At 37.0% G+C, this 15,886-nt stretch overlaps 1 protein-coding gene across 2 annotated transcripts in view; it reads right to left on the reverse strand.

The window, feature by feature from the left end:
• The window catches only part of LOC137290237 (CAP-Gly domain-containing linker protein 3-like), a 52,743-nt gene that overhangs the window by 32,413 nt on the left and 4,444 nt on the right, over positions 1 to 15,886 (reverse strand). The window contains exon 1 of one of the 2 annotated variants that reach the window (XM_067820994.1): positions 15,496 to 15,698. The exons of the other annotated variant lie outside the window; for it this stretch is intronic. The gene's annotated coding sequence lies outside the window, so the exon portion shown is untranslated. Of the gene's footprint in view, positions 1 to 15,495; positions 15,699 to 15,886 lie in introns of those variants that run through there. 2 annotated transcript variants of the gene reach the window in all.

The following is a 15,886-nucleotide window of genomic DNA, read 5'->3' on the forward strand; positions in this document are numbered from 1 at the left end:
GTATTCCATAACAATCGCCACAGGTAGTCAGTCAGTGGCGTTCATGATCACTTGGCGTTCTCAGTCCAGAGAACATAATCCTTGAATATTATCAGCTTAAGCAAAGCAGGGGACATGGTGGTTATGTTACATGATAACCAGCTGTAATAACACTAGGTATTGTTATCACACTGGGAGTTATGAAATGTATACAATCAGTACGATGATAAAATGGAGTACACACTGTAGCAGCATGACATCAAGCAACTACTCTCTGTATCAACCAGGTGAGCAGATATAGCTTTTTCATGAATTTTGACAGCATTTGTCACCATGGCAACAAAATATATGCTATATTTGGAATTACAAATAATATTTTGTGGGGATGAGCCCTATCCGGGATTCAAAACCACGCTCTGAGGGTCAGGCACTTAATCACCAGCATACAAAATGCTGTGGTTTGTTTCTTAACAATTTTGTGTATCACTCTAAGATTGTGGGTTCAAATCCTACATGACACACAACCTCTAGCAGTACTAGAACCTGTACTTCACAAGGAATGTCTAATCCCAAATATAACGTTACATTTGTCTACCTCCTAAAAGGCACTGAGTATTCACCAGTGGCAACATTCTTCGACAGAAAGTCACTTCTGAAGTTTCCTATTAATCTGTCAGTTTGGCTTCTAGTCCACGCCCAAGTCTAGAAGACTTTGTCTAGTCCTGAAAGCTAAGTCAACAACAGTCAGTGTAAAAATGTTTCAATCTCTGCTACTTAACTACTTCGCATCAGTTTTGGTAGAATTTACTGCTATATATAGTTTACACCACTGTCATCAGAGCTCACTAGACCACACAGAATTTTCCTTGACTCGGGCTTCAGACTAGTGTCTAAAGTCACCGACCACGAAAAGTCCATATAACAACACTAATGTCAACTAAGAATGATGCCATATTTGAATCGCTGAAACCAAATCTGGGGCACTTGTCAGTTTAATGCATATCTTTTTTTTCCTAGATACTTCATCAGGGATATTAAGTTACTATGCTGAGATCAGACTGCAGTCTGAGTATTTCTGATTCAAGTCATCAAATGGCACACTTTCAGGTTCAGTGCCAATCAAGCAGTTAAAGATCAACCTAACCACTGGCAGACTCATGACCAAAAGTTGAACATGTTCAATCGGCTATAGAACAAAATCTACCAAGAAACAGAGAACTTTTCCTTTCTGTCTTGTTCAACGATACAGACAGCAATATGCTAGCCATATTATATTGGTTTGTAAATAACCAAGTGTGGACTACAAATTTTGACATCAGTATTAAGAGCACTATTCTACATTATTGATAATGGCCTGCAATTGAAGTCACCAAGTTACACCTTCTTTATCATTCATATACCATAGATCATAACCACTTGCTGACCAACACTATCTGACAAAAACATCCATTTAACCAGTAACACTTATCAGCAAAGAAAGCCAATGATATTTAGGAGGCAAACACATTGTGTTGGAAAATGAGAGGTGTATCCTACAAAATCATAACAGCTCTAAATTTTATAGTGTGGCATGGGACTTGGGAGAAATGTTTTTAGTGCTATAATATTCTCATCATATACCTCTCATTTTCCAACACAGAACGTTAGTCTCCTAAATTTTCACACTGCAGATAAATATTTTCGAACAATTTCCATACAATTAACACAAAACATGATTATTTTCAACATGTAGACCAACAATTCTTTTTCTGTCACATCTGCAACAACCTTGTAGTAAATTGAAAATGAAACTGCACCCTGATAAATGCTGCAACACTATTCTAAATTTTCACTATACACACACAATCCTAATAAAATCATTTCTAATAAATAAATTATCACAAAACAAAGTTTTAACAATTCATTAATTTTCCACATTTGTACCATTACAACTCAAATAATTTCCATCAATTCTTGACATTAGTAAAATAGCACGCTGACCTCAATATGTTAAAGGGTCATTCCAATGTTAAACTAAGAGTAGCGTGTGCAACAGCAGTCAGCAACATGCAGCCCAATAATTCACTCCGTGCGAGACAGCTTGCATAAACCTACTTTATGTATCAACCTGGAAATAAAACATGGAATAATAAGCACTTTCTAATGTAAATTTTTAAATTCAAAACTTGAATATTCTTTGAGAACCACCACAAAGAAGTTCATATATGTATCTGGAGTTCAGCTGACATAAACCTGACATCTTCCAGGGATGTCGACAATAAACACTTATGAAGACGCTAATCTGATTTTAGCCCTAGGAGCGAAGTAATGGAAATTAAGGCACCTTATCTTCGTGAGATTCTAATACAGTAACTTCAGCTTTATGACATTTTATTTTGCTGTGCTGTTCATTGGAATTCTTTTTCTGACATTACACATTTTTAAATAAACTTTACTACTAAAATAAAAGAGGTTAGTGAGCGTTCTATTACATCTGGCACATATATCACCTGACAACTAGCACATCAAATTAACACTTTACGGCTCATATTGGGGGGGGGGGGGAGCTATTAAATTTATAGATATTAAGCACAGTTTGGTGAATGAGTTGGTTTTTATTGCTCTGTGAGCAATCTTCCAGCAATATCATGGAGGGAACCAGATTTGCTTCACGTTCTGGCCACATGGGAAATAGGCCCTGGGGCTTGTGTGTAAAGCAAACGCTTTAACCACGTGTGAAATAGGTTAGATTTGGGATTATACTTTCTTAGCAGAGTAGTTCTAGTTCTTTTGTTGGGTTGAATCCCAATTGGTATCCAAAATCTTCAAGAATACAGGAAAAATCTTTATGTTTGTATGTCAATTAAACAATCAGATAAACACATGCAGTTGTAAAATTGAACCTCAGTTTCAAATATACACAGGCCTTATTTGTACTGATATGCAGTGCTTTCATGACACACATCCTGCATACATAAAAGTCTGATCTACAATATGCAACCTGTAATAAAATCGGAACAAATCCCACTTGGCTTAAAATACAATGCTGTATCTTTGCAGACTTCATTCATGGCCAGTGAAGCTTGGTAGCATTATTTCATAATGGTGATGGATACATGTAAAATTTCATAAATTGTTTAAAAACTTCTGAGACTGTTTGTGTTATACAATTTACATTTTGACAGCTGACAGTTTTAACAATACATCTTACGCTAAGGGGACATTAAACACAGTTTAATATGTTGTCCCACAAAAATGTTTAAGATCCTGATATACTGCACTCTTAGTTTCAAAGTTCGAATATATTTATGTCTATCTATCAAACACAAAGAGAAAAAACTCATTCCTCAACGATAAGTCTACTTTGAACTTATGGTATTGATTACAATATCAAGAACAAAGCAACAATAGGCACCAGGTCATGAAGCTGTTATCGATTAGCCATGAATATTGAAGACTGAAAGCTATATACTTACATTGAAGGGAATTTCTTAATCCACAGCATCCTGTGCTCAAGTTGCATGTGGTGCAGTCATGATCAAAACAGACTATTTATCAAGGATATTTACAGTTTACAGAAACGTTAAGTAAAGAGTGACGGTGATCTAAGTTCTGTGACAATCGGGTCCACTCTCCCTGTCAACGGTACAGCACTTCGGCTATCTAAGTCCCAAGGCACACAGCTGAGGGATGAGTGATCGGCCATTCACGTCCCATATGAAACCGTAATAAATTGTTTTGTTAGCACGTTTCCTGGTGGCACTTTATGACTGTACTAACAAAACAGGCCAGCCCGGTATCAATATGTGATTGACTGACTTGTAGATAAAACTTGAGGTCCTTCAACAAACAGTGCAAGGGACTAGTGAAGGGCCCTGTTTCGGCGTGGGGGACCTACTCTCCCCAACTACCCAGGGGCTGACCAATGGCAGGGGACTGGGAAACAACTGCCTAGAATAGAAATCCTAATCAATATATATTGAGTTCTTACAGCATGATCAATATATAAAGCCTTATTCAGGTAAATGATGAGTAGGTTTACAAATGGAGCATGTCATCAATACAAAACCTTTAGTTCTAACCAGGAAATTGGTATCAGTTGATGTGCAGTGAATGCTAGTGAAACAGGCTTCACACATTTAACCAATGTGACGAACTGAGCCAAGTCTTTGCTTGACAAGACTGCATTAACTGATAATGTATCTCACAACAAAATGCGTTTAAAATATATTCTATTATAAAATACCCATCAAAAGTTTGGACTTCCTTACAGCATTGAAAATATGTTATGCAAATATATCTGGTTACACTGAAGAAGAATTTGTCCACTAACTCTTGGGAAACCAACTGCAAACCATAAGCAGATGAATTGCATGATGATTATGCATCTAATTACTGAAAAGCAAGTACAAATAGCATGCATGTGAATAGCTGCATTTGGGTGCAAAGTTATGTTCAGATTTTGCTTATTTACATTTATTTTCAACATTTATTGAAATCACAACAATAATCTTTTCAACATTATCAATTTGTTTTACAAAACATCAGTTCATGTGGGTAACAATCCCTTTAAACAATATGAAATATTTAGCTAAATCTAGTTTAGAACACATGCCTGATGTAAGTGGTTACATTTAGACAAGTGAGTCTAAACTTTTGATGGGTAGTACATAACATACAGCGTTTGTATGGGATTACAGCAGCCATCTAGCGGCTGCGACAGTCAGTAAGAGAGTATGGTTTATATTCCAGCACAATCTCACAGCGAGGGACACCAGAAATTCGCTTCATGCTATGTATTTACAAATGGAATCAAACCCAGCTCTTTGGCATGATGAGCAACACCATTTCTGGTGTCCTTCACCACATTGCTGGACTATTGCTGAAAGCAGCATAAAACCATACTCACTCACTCACTCTCCCTCCTTGAAAACTCATGTACAAAAATAATCCTTTCCTAAAACTAATGACAGAAATACTTAGTTCTTCAATTACTAAAAACATGATTAATCATTCACTGCATTAGTTGTTTAGGCCAGACCAATGTCATTTCTTGTTTTATGAATTTGCCTGCCATATTTTTCCTAGAATAAGAAAACAAAACAGTATATTTTCCCTCTCAAAAATAAAATCCTTTCGTTTTATTGGCCAAAAATGTAAACTAAAAAGAAAATCTTTTTTAAAGATTGTTTTTTTGCCACATATACACTTCATAAATTGCAAAAAGTAAAATACTTTGAGTACTTAAATGGAATATTACTTTGATCATGTTGATTGGTGATTTTATTTTTATTTCTTTCACCTCCTGCCTTGGGGCTTTCTGAGGACAAAAATCCATAAAACAAGAAATAAAATTGGTCTGGACTTACTTAATACTGCACTGTCTATCACCATGATTACAGCATTGATGCTGTTTTTCCCTGATCAAGATAAATTACTGTTTCCAAGTGAGTAACAGCTATGGATTTATATGCCATATGATCAGCTGTTGGCTTTACAAGTTACATACCACCTGTTGATGTTAGTCAATAGCCAAAGCATGACAACAATGGGACCATTGTGCTCTACTTAGAAGGCTGTGATGACGTATCAATGGACTGTTTTGTTGCAGGTGTGTGCATTAATGCATGTAGTAGAGTTAAGTGTAGCTTTGCGTCACATCACAGCCTCTCAGTTGAAGCGATAAACAGAACCATGTGATGAAATCCAAAAGTGGCACGTCATAGAAATTTAAAACTGGGTGAAGCCTACAGTGTCATGTTGACAAATCAAGCAACAGAAAAGGAAATTTTCTTCCTGACAGGAAGCAGGGTGGTGACAATGCACAATGAATTCCAGCACCTAAAACGTTTACGGAAATGTGGTGTTAGAGTATCCCTTAAACATGCTAATGCAGGTAAGATGGGAAACCGACAGCAATTTTTGCCTTCAGCTCAAATGCTACTGACGTCATTGTACATCAATATTGGCATATTATAAATTTTTCATGCAAAAAGTGTATCAAATTTGTTAACACTAAGTTAATAATTCACAGCCATAGAAAATGTTACATTGTTACCATGGTAATTAAGATGACAGGCAATTAAATGCTGAACAGTTAATAGATCAGTTCATATTTACTTCATGGAGTGTAGACAGAATTTCTTTTGTCTTGACACATGATATATCTACACAATAACTAAGTTTGTCAGGGATGGATACAAAGATACAGCTGCCTCTATCAACAATAACAACACTGATCTGACTTGTGTTCACTTCATAACCTACTGTTAGCATCATTTCCAGTTATATTCTATAGACTGATATCAGTAGAACTTTTGTCTAGAATTGACAAATATTACCTGGACTTAAGCAGTGGGCAAGTGACAACTTAGGCAGCCTGAGGAGGTAGGGTCACAAACAGCAGTTAGATGATGATGATGATGATGATGATGATGATGACAACGACGATGCCCAAACAATATGAGAGGTAAAGAAAAATATGTTACACACTATGTCCAGTACAGGAACAGAAAAAAACCTGCTAAGCTGTATTACCCTATAAACAATGTCTACCAAACCCATAACCTGTAAACCCCTCAGACACACACTAAAGAAAACTATCAATATCCAGTAAGCGTGATATCTTGTGGCTTTAAGTTCACTGGCTCAAAAAGAGCGCTGTGTGAGTAGAAACACTTTGTAAGTAAGCATGTGGGTTACCTACTTGTTAAACTAGAAAGGAATTTGATGCAGATAGAGTCAGTCTACATCAACTGGTCACCATAGGCCAAACCATTACATATCTGTGTTTCAGAAAACATGGACCTTGTTATCAGTGAACAGGGTTCCTTAATTGATATACTCTTAAAGATACAGGTGACTATTGGGATCAGGTGGTCAGACTTGCTGACTTGGTTGACATGTCATTGAAACCAGTTTGCATAGATAGATGCTCATGCTGTTTATTACTGGACTGTCTGGTCCAGACACGATTATTTAGACACCATGGCCATGTAGCTGGAATATTGCTGAGTCCAGTGTTAAACAACAAACCATGGCCACAACAACACACAAACAAACCTTAACATGCATAATTCCTAGGGAATGTATTACACCAGAGACTATATAATAAACAAATACAACATAAAGTCTCTGATTACACACACATCTTTTCATGCGTCTTATGGGGCAACTGAGAGAAAATAAACAATAAATCTTACTGATTGGTATTATTCTTCTTATGTCATCATCATCATCATCATCATCATCATCATCACCACTATGAAAACATATCACCAGATGTGGACACATAATATGTATCACTGCAGTGTTTCCTCAAAAAGTCACACATGAGGGATCAGTGTCTTCAAAGTGAGGGATGCCAATTAACATTTCTTAAACCAGTACATTCTGGTAAAATTAATCATAGTTATTTACGTGATCTTCCACTAGAGTATATATAGTCTGGTTCATAATTATTGAGAATTCTTCTTCTTACTTTGAGCTATCCTAACACCTCAACTGATTCACTGATACTTAAAACTAAGTAATGGTATAAGGGAGATAACTCATCTTGGCCTACTGAGTATAGTACAATTAGAGTTACCTCCCCTGAATTTGTAGCAGACGTCATTTTCCTCAGCACTGTCAACAATGTCTGCTGAAGATAAAAGAAGGTTGATTTTTGAGTTGTGTAATCAAGGAATTGATGATGTAAATACATTGGCAGAGAGAACAGGAACTCCTCTTTCTACTGTGTATAGGATTAGGAAGAATTTTAAAGAGGGAAAGGATTTTGGGCACCAGAAAGGAGCAGGGAGACCCAGAAAATTGGACTTCTCAGATCGCGTCCGGCTGGGAATTTTAGCGTCTAAAAAGCAAAGGGCAAGCATCTCCAACATCAGGTATGAAATGATAGAAAGGGGATCAACAGTTGTATCAAAATCTACAGTTAGAAGAAATTTGATTGATCTTGGATGGGAGAAAAAGACTGGAATTCCTTCTCCTCTCATGAAACAAAAACATAAAGACAGGCGTGTTGAGTGGTGTTTGGCACATGAAAACTTTGACTGGGAAAATGTGATTTTTACTGATGAAAGCTCAATATGGGTATATCCCAATAATGTGAAAATATGGACAAAGTCTGCGTCAGCACCGTTGTATCGACGACCTAAATACAGCCCAAAGTTTCATGTATGGGGAGGGATATCCTTATTAAGAACGACCCCGCAGTGTGTGTTTGAGGGAAATCTGACAAGTCAACGCTACACTAACATATTAGATAATTTTCTCCTTCCAAGTGCACATGTGTTTTATGGAAATGACTGGATTTTGCAGCAAGATAATGATCCTAAACACACCGCAAAACATGCCAAGCAATGGTTTCAGGAGAAAAATGTGACTGCATTACCATTTCCTGCATATAGTCCTGACTTAAATCCCATTGAGAACATTTGGGGGATGATGAAGGAATGTGTGAATCAGAATGGGTTGACAAAAATTGAAGACATGAAGAGAGAAGTGGTCCGATACTGGGACAGCATAACTCACGAGACACTAACCTCTCTGATAGGAAGTATGCCTACCCGTCTTAGACTGTGCCGTGAAGCTCAAGGAGACTTGATAAAATATTAAATTGTTACCTACACAATATGAAAAGGTCAGTTCACTTTCACAATACATTCAATTTTATCTGATTTGTTGTCGTTTAATAATATGAAATGCTTTAGCTATTCTCAATAATTTTGAACCATACTGTATATCCATATTTTTCATGACTGATCTAAACATGCTCCAGAGGATAAATTTTGTTGAAGCATGTCACCATTCAGATCTACTTTAAGTTACCAATACTTATTTGTAAAATGACTGTCAACAACACAAACCAATTTTGAGTACCGGTATATTGGTTTACAATGCTTCTTTGTTCTATCAGGCCAATGGGTAACAAGTCTACAGGGAAATATGGTAAAAGGGAGATAACTCTGATTTCACACTATGCAAAGTTAAACCCAAGACATGTGCAATTAAATACTTCACTGTTACCATGCTGTCTGGTGCATTCTCTCTGGTGCAAATGTTTTACACATCAAATGCAATGACACACTTTTAGCCAAGATTATATTATAGCATATTTATGGTTTTCAGAACAGCTTGCCAATGCCTAAATAAACCTCAGTCCTGGGTCAGTTACCCTTTGTATTTGCCTACTTGATTTTCCACAAACTTGGATCAAAGAGAAGAGTACTTAAACTGTTTCAGTGCAATTAGAGTGGTATTTGTACATAGCATGGGAATAATTAGGTTTGAGTTTGTTTCTACAAAAGCTCTGGTGTCTATTTGACATTTGCAATGGACAGAGACAGCATATACAACATTGAGGGAGACAGGGAGATCAATCCATTTGTTTCTGAACAGTGAAATATGTCTAATACAAACACATTACTTCATCAATTAATGTTTGATAAAGGAATTTTAATCATTGAAGGGTTTGGTTCTAATTTCACAACTCTGAAAATATACAGAAACTATTCTGATACAATTTTTTTTGTCTTATTGGTCAAAATCTGAAATACACAAAAAATAAAAAGAGTCAGAAAAAACCCCAAGATAATGAAAGTTTGTAACATGCCTGTACCTGTATATAATATCCCATGTCTCGGTGTGCAGTCACTCGCTGTGGTAATCCCTGACCAGTATTCAGTAACTGTTAGTTACTGGGAAACCAACCTGTTCTTAAGCTTGAAGACTTGAAGTACATAAATTTACCTTTGAATGAAAATGCAGTATAGCTCACATGGATATTTAGTCAATATTTCAAAATACTAAAATCTTATGATCAGATCAAGATGTCGTCACCAAAAGAAGAAAAAGCTATAGCACCTCTAGTTGTCCCTCCAAAGTGAGCATGTCATAGACATAACAATGGCAAGTGACAAGTCTTGACCTTTGGCCAACTCAGTTAGCTAAAAGTATTGTGTTCTCTCATGAACAGCAGTGTTCCTGAAATTTTTCATATTCCATAATATCAAGATTACCATGTGTATTTGTGATCACAGTGGGGACAAATAAATAACAGACATGCAATCTACTGTTTTCTGTCATGTTGGTATGTGATGATATGCCAAACTGAAATGTGTTGATATTCGTTCAGTCGATATTTTTTCCTGGCCCAGATTTTCGAAGCTGTCTTAGCACTAAGATAGTCGTAGGTTAATGTTAATGTATGGCACTTACGGCTATCTTAGTGCTAAGAGAGCTTAAAAAATTGGGGCCCTGCTCCAGTAAATATTGAGACAACGGTTTTTGACTGTATATATATATTTTCAGGATCTGTTTATGACATACATTTATGATACCCATCTTCATCAGCTGGTCACAGGTAATTGGCAGAAGGTGTAGCTATCAGGATGACACATGATCTGTGTCAAATACACAGAAACTGACACAACCGAGACAAATACAGATGAGATTTCTGAGTTTGGAAGAGTAGTGTTCCAAATAATCACTCCCACATTCAGTAATCAAACTGTGTAACTTCAGGAAATCAATGTATTATTTTTGGTCACTGAGATGAAATACTTGCAACAACAACAATGCTTTTGCTTGGAACTAGTTTGTTTATCTAAGGGAGATACAAAAACGTAAAATATCCCATGCTGTAGCATAACTTGTGCCATTTTGCTGAGGCAGTCCATACAGCGGTGTCATTAGGGTATTTTGATTTACAGAAAATATCACTGGAATGTTTCAACCTGATTAATGACATGTTTGTTATTTTAATTCCTTGACTTGAAATGTTAAGTAATTAAAAAATAAATATTTGTATTCAATACTTTGTGTTTGTGAAACATTCTGTATTTCCCTCAAAATGTATTTGTTGCAGGATTGGTACAGACGTGGGTCATGAATCATTTTCACTGAGGGCAAGGTCATGTGATGGTGTAGCACCACCTGTTAGCATGGTGGAAAATGAAGTTGCAGATGCATCTACTAAATTTCAGACTTTCAGTTGTATTTCAGTGAGTCCATTATTTCTTATGATTTCATGAGGTGTATTGTGATACCAATCCTGTAATTCAGTATCACAATATATTTTGTGATGTGATTTCAGAGACAATGATTTCAGAGACACTCTGTATTAATGAACATTGATTAACTGTTCAAATGACAAATATATAGCTGTCACATCCAAACACTTTGTCCTGTAGTTTTATTCTGCATAAGAACAGGAAGAAAACCTTATAGGCTTGTCAAGAGTAAATTAGTCAACATTCCATTGAACTTTTAACAGTTTCTGCAAACATGGCATTAGGAATTAGCATAGATTCACTCAAACCAAATAATTCATAATGTTTAATAGACTGCTATTATAGCTGTAGTTCAACTCACGATTCCTTTGGAAACATGTCCATAAGAAGATTTTATAATTTAGGAATGTGTAATTATTCCCTGATCAACAAGAACATGATTTTTTAAAACACATTTGATACAAATCATCAGTTAATTATGGATTCTACCAATCTGTCATTGCACTGGAGCTGGGTAATCAACTAATTACAAAACCCGTCAATCAACCAATTGTATTTGTTAGCATGATTATAAGATTATCATCAATCGTCGACAGCCATCGTGTTCCACATTTGGAATGTTGGCATGCGACATTCATTAATGAACAGGAAGTGTGAACGTGACAAAGAAACAGTCAGTCACTGACATGATGCAGTGACCTTTGCATTACATATTTGACAGATGTGGAGTTCACATCACAAACTTATTAAAGAGGGACTACATAAGCAGATCCAGAGGAGGGGGTGCACATTCCCTTTGTCCTGAAATTTTGTTAAATAACCACTGAAACGTGTGTGAAACTGAAGCATGCACCCCTTTCTTGAAAAGCTGTATCTGCCCCTGGATTAGGCTTGACCAGATCGGCACCAGTTCACCTCCACTCCTTGCAAGTGGGATTCAGGTCATTTAAAATTGACTATATTAGCCTGTTAAATTCAGTATCATGATACATGTGAATGATGATGTATTGACTCCAGTAAAGACAATTGTTTTAATGGATGACAACTTAAAGGGGCACTGATGCGGAGCGAATAATGCTTCTCGCCAACGGTCTAATTACGAAAGCAGACCGCAAATTGGTCAGCGCCCACTCCTTCGACCGTGACGGACAAAGGAACTGGGCTCCTGTCCATATTAGCAAAATTTCTTCACTTAAACAGTCAGGAGGCCGGATGCCCATCACATGCCATTTGTTTAAAAACATCCATGGTATTCCTTGTCTGATCGTAACCATATATCCCAGCAGTGTAGTTCTTTTCGGATGCTTGGATGGTATACTTACTGATCCAATTTGATCCTATTTCTGTGTTTTTAACCTCGATATTTAATCATGTTACATGAAAATATGATGTCTACAGGAACGTAGCAAGCCATTTGTTTCAGTACGGAAGATTGCAAAGCTTTATATTTAGGTAGTTTTGAGTGTTGGTTGAGCTGTGATAGCAAATAGCATACGTAAATTTTGGTAGCTATGGTAGCTACAATGGTTTATTATTTATGATAATAAAACGCACAGTTGATTTATTTGAATTCGTAAACAAAAAAACAATGACCTTGGCTTTGGTAGAGAAATCTGAAAATTGTCTTACGTAAAAAAAACTTATTTCACTTATTTACCAAAGTACACACCAAATGCCTGTGTGTATTCCTTATGTAACGAAATTCCGTTGGTATCCTCAAAACAGTTTCGGCCCATAAGTGTTTTCAGGCTGCATGCGACACAGAGATTACATCTTCCTTGCTGTAACTCGCGTTTGATGGTGTAAACCTACACGTGTCATCATTCTCTTGATGGTCAATTCATGAATTTATAACAGGTATAATTAGTAGCAACACCACTTCGGTTACTCAACAAAGGTTCCCATGTGGCATTTCTCCTGTCTGGAGTAAATACTCAACAGTATAAACTAAGGTCTGTAATGGCAAATGTATTGTATGTTATGTAATATGTGCATGTAAGTGATGCAAGAGGGTTTATCACCTGAGTTACAAACACAAACATCGATCAAAGGATTAACCGATAACACACTGATTGATTAATTACTTTTATCTTCTAGCGGATTTGTCAAAAGGCAGTGTGTGTAGATGGCTACACCCTGTCGTAAAGAGTGAGTGCAAAAACAACATCCTCCCTTCAAAGAATTAACCACCCTTGCGTTGATTGATTGATTGCTCAATATTGGTCAACTAAATTACTTAGAATAGTGGACATCATACAATTAGTTGCCAGGTGTGCTATCTTGGGAGACCAATGAGAGGTTTATCTAGTTTTCACCAACGAAAGACGTGAAACGATGTGTTACTTTTTCGCAAGTGAGACAGTTGTAAGACACGCGACACAGAGCAGGATTATTTACCAGCTGCAGATGAATGGAATACGATTTCTTTTACGTGGATATTGATGGATACATTCCTGAACAAGGTAGTAGCCTGACACTGTTGCTATAAAATTAGTCTGTTTAACGTTCATTGTTTGCATTTTGTTTTAATTTATTTGTTGTAGCATTCAGCAGAATCTTTATGACAGAAAACACACACTAGATCGCGTATGTATGTGAAATAGGATCCACATTGGCAATCTATACAATGTATAAATGTTGCTGTTATGTTAGAAATTTACTATGAGTATAAGCAAATCGTGTGTTCTTTTATTAATTTTCAGAATCATACAAATATGACAATAAACTAATTAGGGTTATGAGACAAAATATAGAGACGTACATTGGCTTCGTTATTTTTCCGACCTAATAGTTTTTTTTACCATTTCTACCACTGGCAGATGATTAACCTTCAAAGTGTTTCATTTGTTTTCATAATACATTTGTAATGAAGTACAATTGACTTCACCTCAGTTGATCTGTCTATAATTAAACTATCAATTGCGCTTACGGACTGCGCAGCAGAGGTCACGAACCAGTCACGAATTCTGGGATATCATCCGGGTACTCACGGGAGAAAAACAATAACAAAAGTTTACACCAGTCCACGGAAAATGCTCCGCATCAGTGCCCCTTTAATTGTGAAGGGTCACAACACTGCAAAGTATATTCTCACTCCATCAGGGGACTGAAACAATTTCGAACAGACAGCTATATATGTACATGTTGAAACAACAACAATATGACAAAGGAAACCAGTAGTTAAGTGGACGAACAACAATGGAAGCCAGAGGGTTTTAATCCAGGCATGATTGGTAAGAAAAACAAATGTAAGCCAGCGGGGTATAATTAGCACTGAGTGAGTGGATAGAGTTAGAATGGACAGATGGAAGCCAGGGAGTGTTATTCCTGGCATAATCGACGAGGTAATAGCTATGGCATATAACAAGATGGTGAGAAAACATATGGAAGTGGGCCTCATAGTTGTATGTACAAGGACAAACGTTGTGTCCCTTCACCATAAAGAAGTTGTTATCCATAAAAACTCTTGCATTTATGTGTATCACTTCTAAAAGCCCTTCAATGACTCCAGAATAGTTACAAGTACCCATGCAAAGAGGCAATGTCTCCAGTGATTGGGATAGAGAACTTTGACCGTGGGGCATTTTCAGTATTATTAGCCATTTTCTGTATTTAGACTGGGCAACTGCTCATGTATCAGAAGTAAATTTAAAAATTTTAATGGGACATTTTTAATTCCAATGTGCAAAATGGCCCATGGCCCCTGCCTTTCCCAATCCCTGTGTCTCATGTTCACATGTGGCATTAATTACAATGTCTCGACAGAGATTGAAACTTTGGCATCACATTTTCTGGTGCAGTCCCTTCTGGCCTTTTCATGACTGTTTAAACTCGGTACACCAATTCTACCAAACAGACTCTAGAGTGGCACGACTGTGTATCAATTTGACATTACCAGCTGATAATGGCACTGACAATGCAACGAATGATATCACAGATCCATCTGTTGCACATTCCAGGAAATGTGGCGCATGTGGTTTGATCAGACCAGAGACCATATAATAGATTATCTATGGTCTCTGATCAGACAAATGTTTCAGGTATGTAGCAAGAACATAAACACACACTACAAAATATATCAAATATATGCCTGTGGAAACTGGAATCAAGACCATTGTGTCTCATTGCCATTGTTAGTCTGTGTTGACAACGGAAACATGATGGTCAAATCTAAACTAAGCATGCCGTGAGAAAGGAAATGTGTACAAGTAAACAGCATAACAAACATATTAGTATTAAACGATTTGCAATCCATGCAAAGTTGTTTTTTTGATCTTGACAGTTACCCGCCGTGTTTGGTTGGGTTTTTTTTTTTCAGACATTCTCTCGGCATTCAAAATGTTTCTCGCTATAATTGACTAATGTGTCAATATTATGACAATCATTTATCTATATCTGTCCATATGCCACTGTCATTTCTATTGAATGTACACTGGAAATCGCCCGTCCCCAGGATCAACTACTCCTGTGCCAACAACTGTTGTTTCTGAACGTAGCAGTATTCAAGAAATGTCAAAGTGTTTACCTCGGGCCTTCAATCGTCAGCAACCGTTATTGATCTAGTGTTAGTCACAACACATGCATATCCAGGCAGGTGTGGGTGCGGTTGCTAGAAATCTGTTATCATGCTGAAAACCGGACGGCAAAACACAGACATACAAATAACACCAGCAGCCTTTTGTCTCGTCCCGTTGCTCATCTCATACCGGAAGTAGAATATATACCAACAACCTCGTTCTCGTGAAGCACGTGGCTCGCTGCTCCATGCAAAACACCGGCTAGACTTTATTTGGGGCGTTTAACCGTAAACTTTATCCAGAATATTCACCGATTGCTTCAACGTGGTCAAATCACGAGTCGGACCCTTCAATACACAAGTAAGATGTTGCAGCAAAGTGATTCCTGTTCTTACAGAT

Source organism: Haliotis asinina, chromosome 7 (assembly GCF_037392515.1).
Source record: "Haliotis asinina isolate JCU_RB_2024 chromosome 7, JCU_Hal_asi_v2, whole genome shotgun sequence".
Classification (NCBI taxonomy): domain Eukaryota; kingdom Metazoa; phylum Mollusca; class Gastropoda; order Lepetellida; family Haliotidae; genus Haliotis; species Haliotis asinina.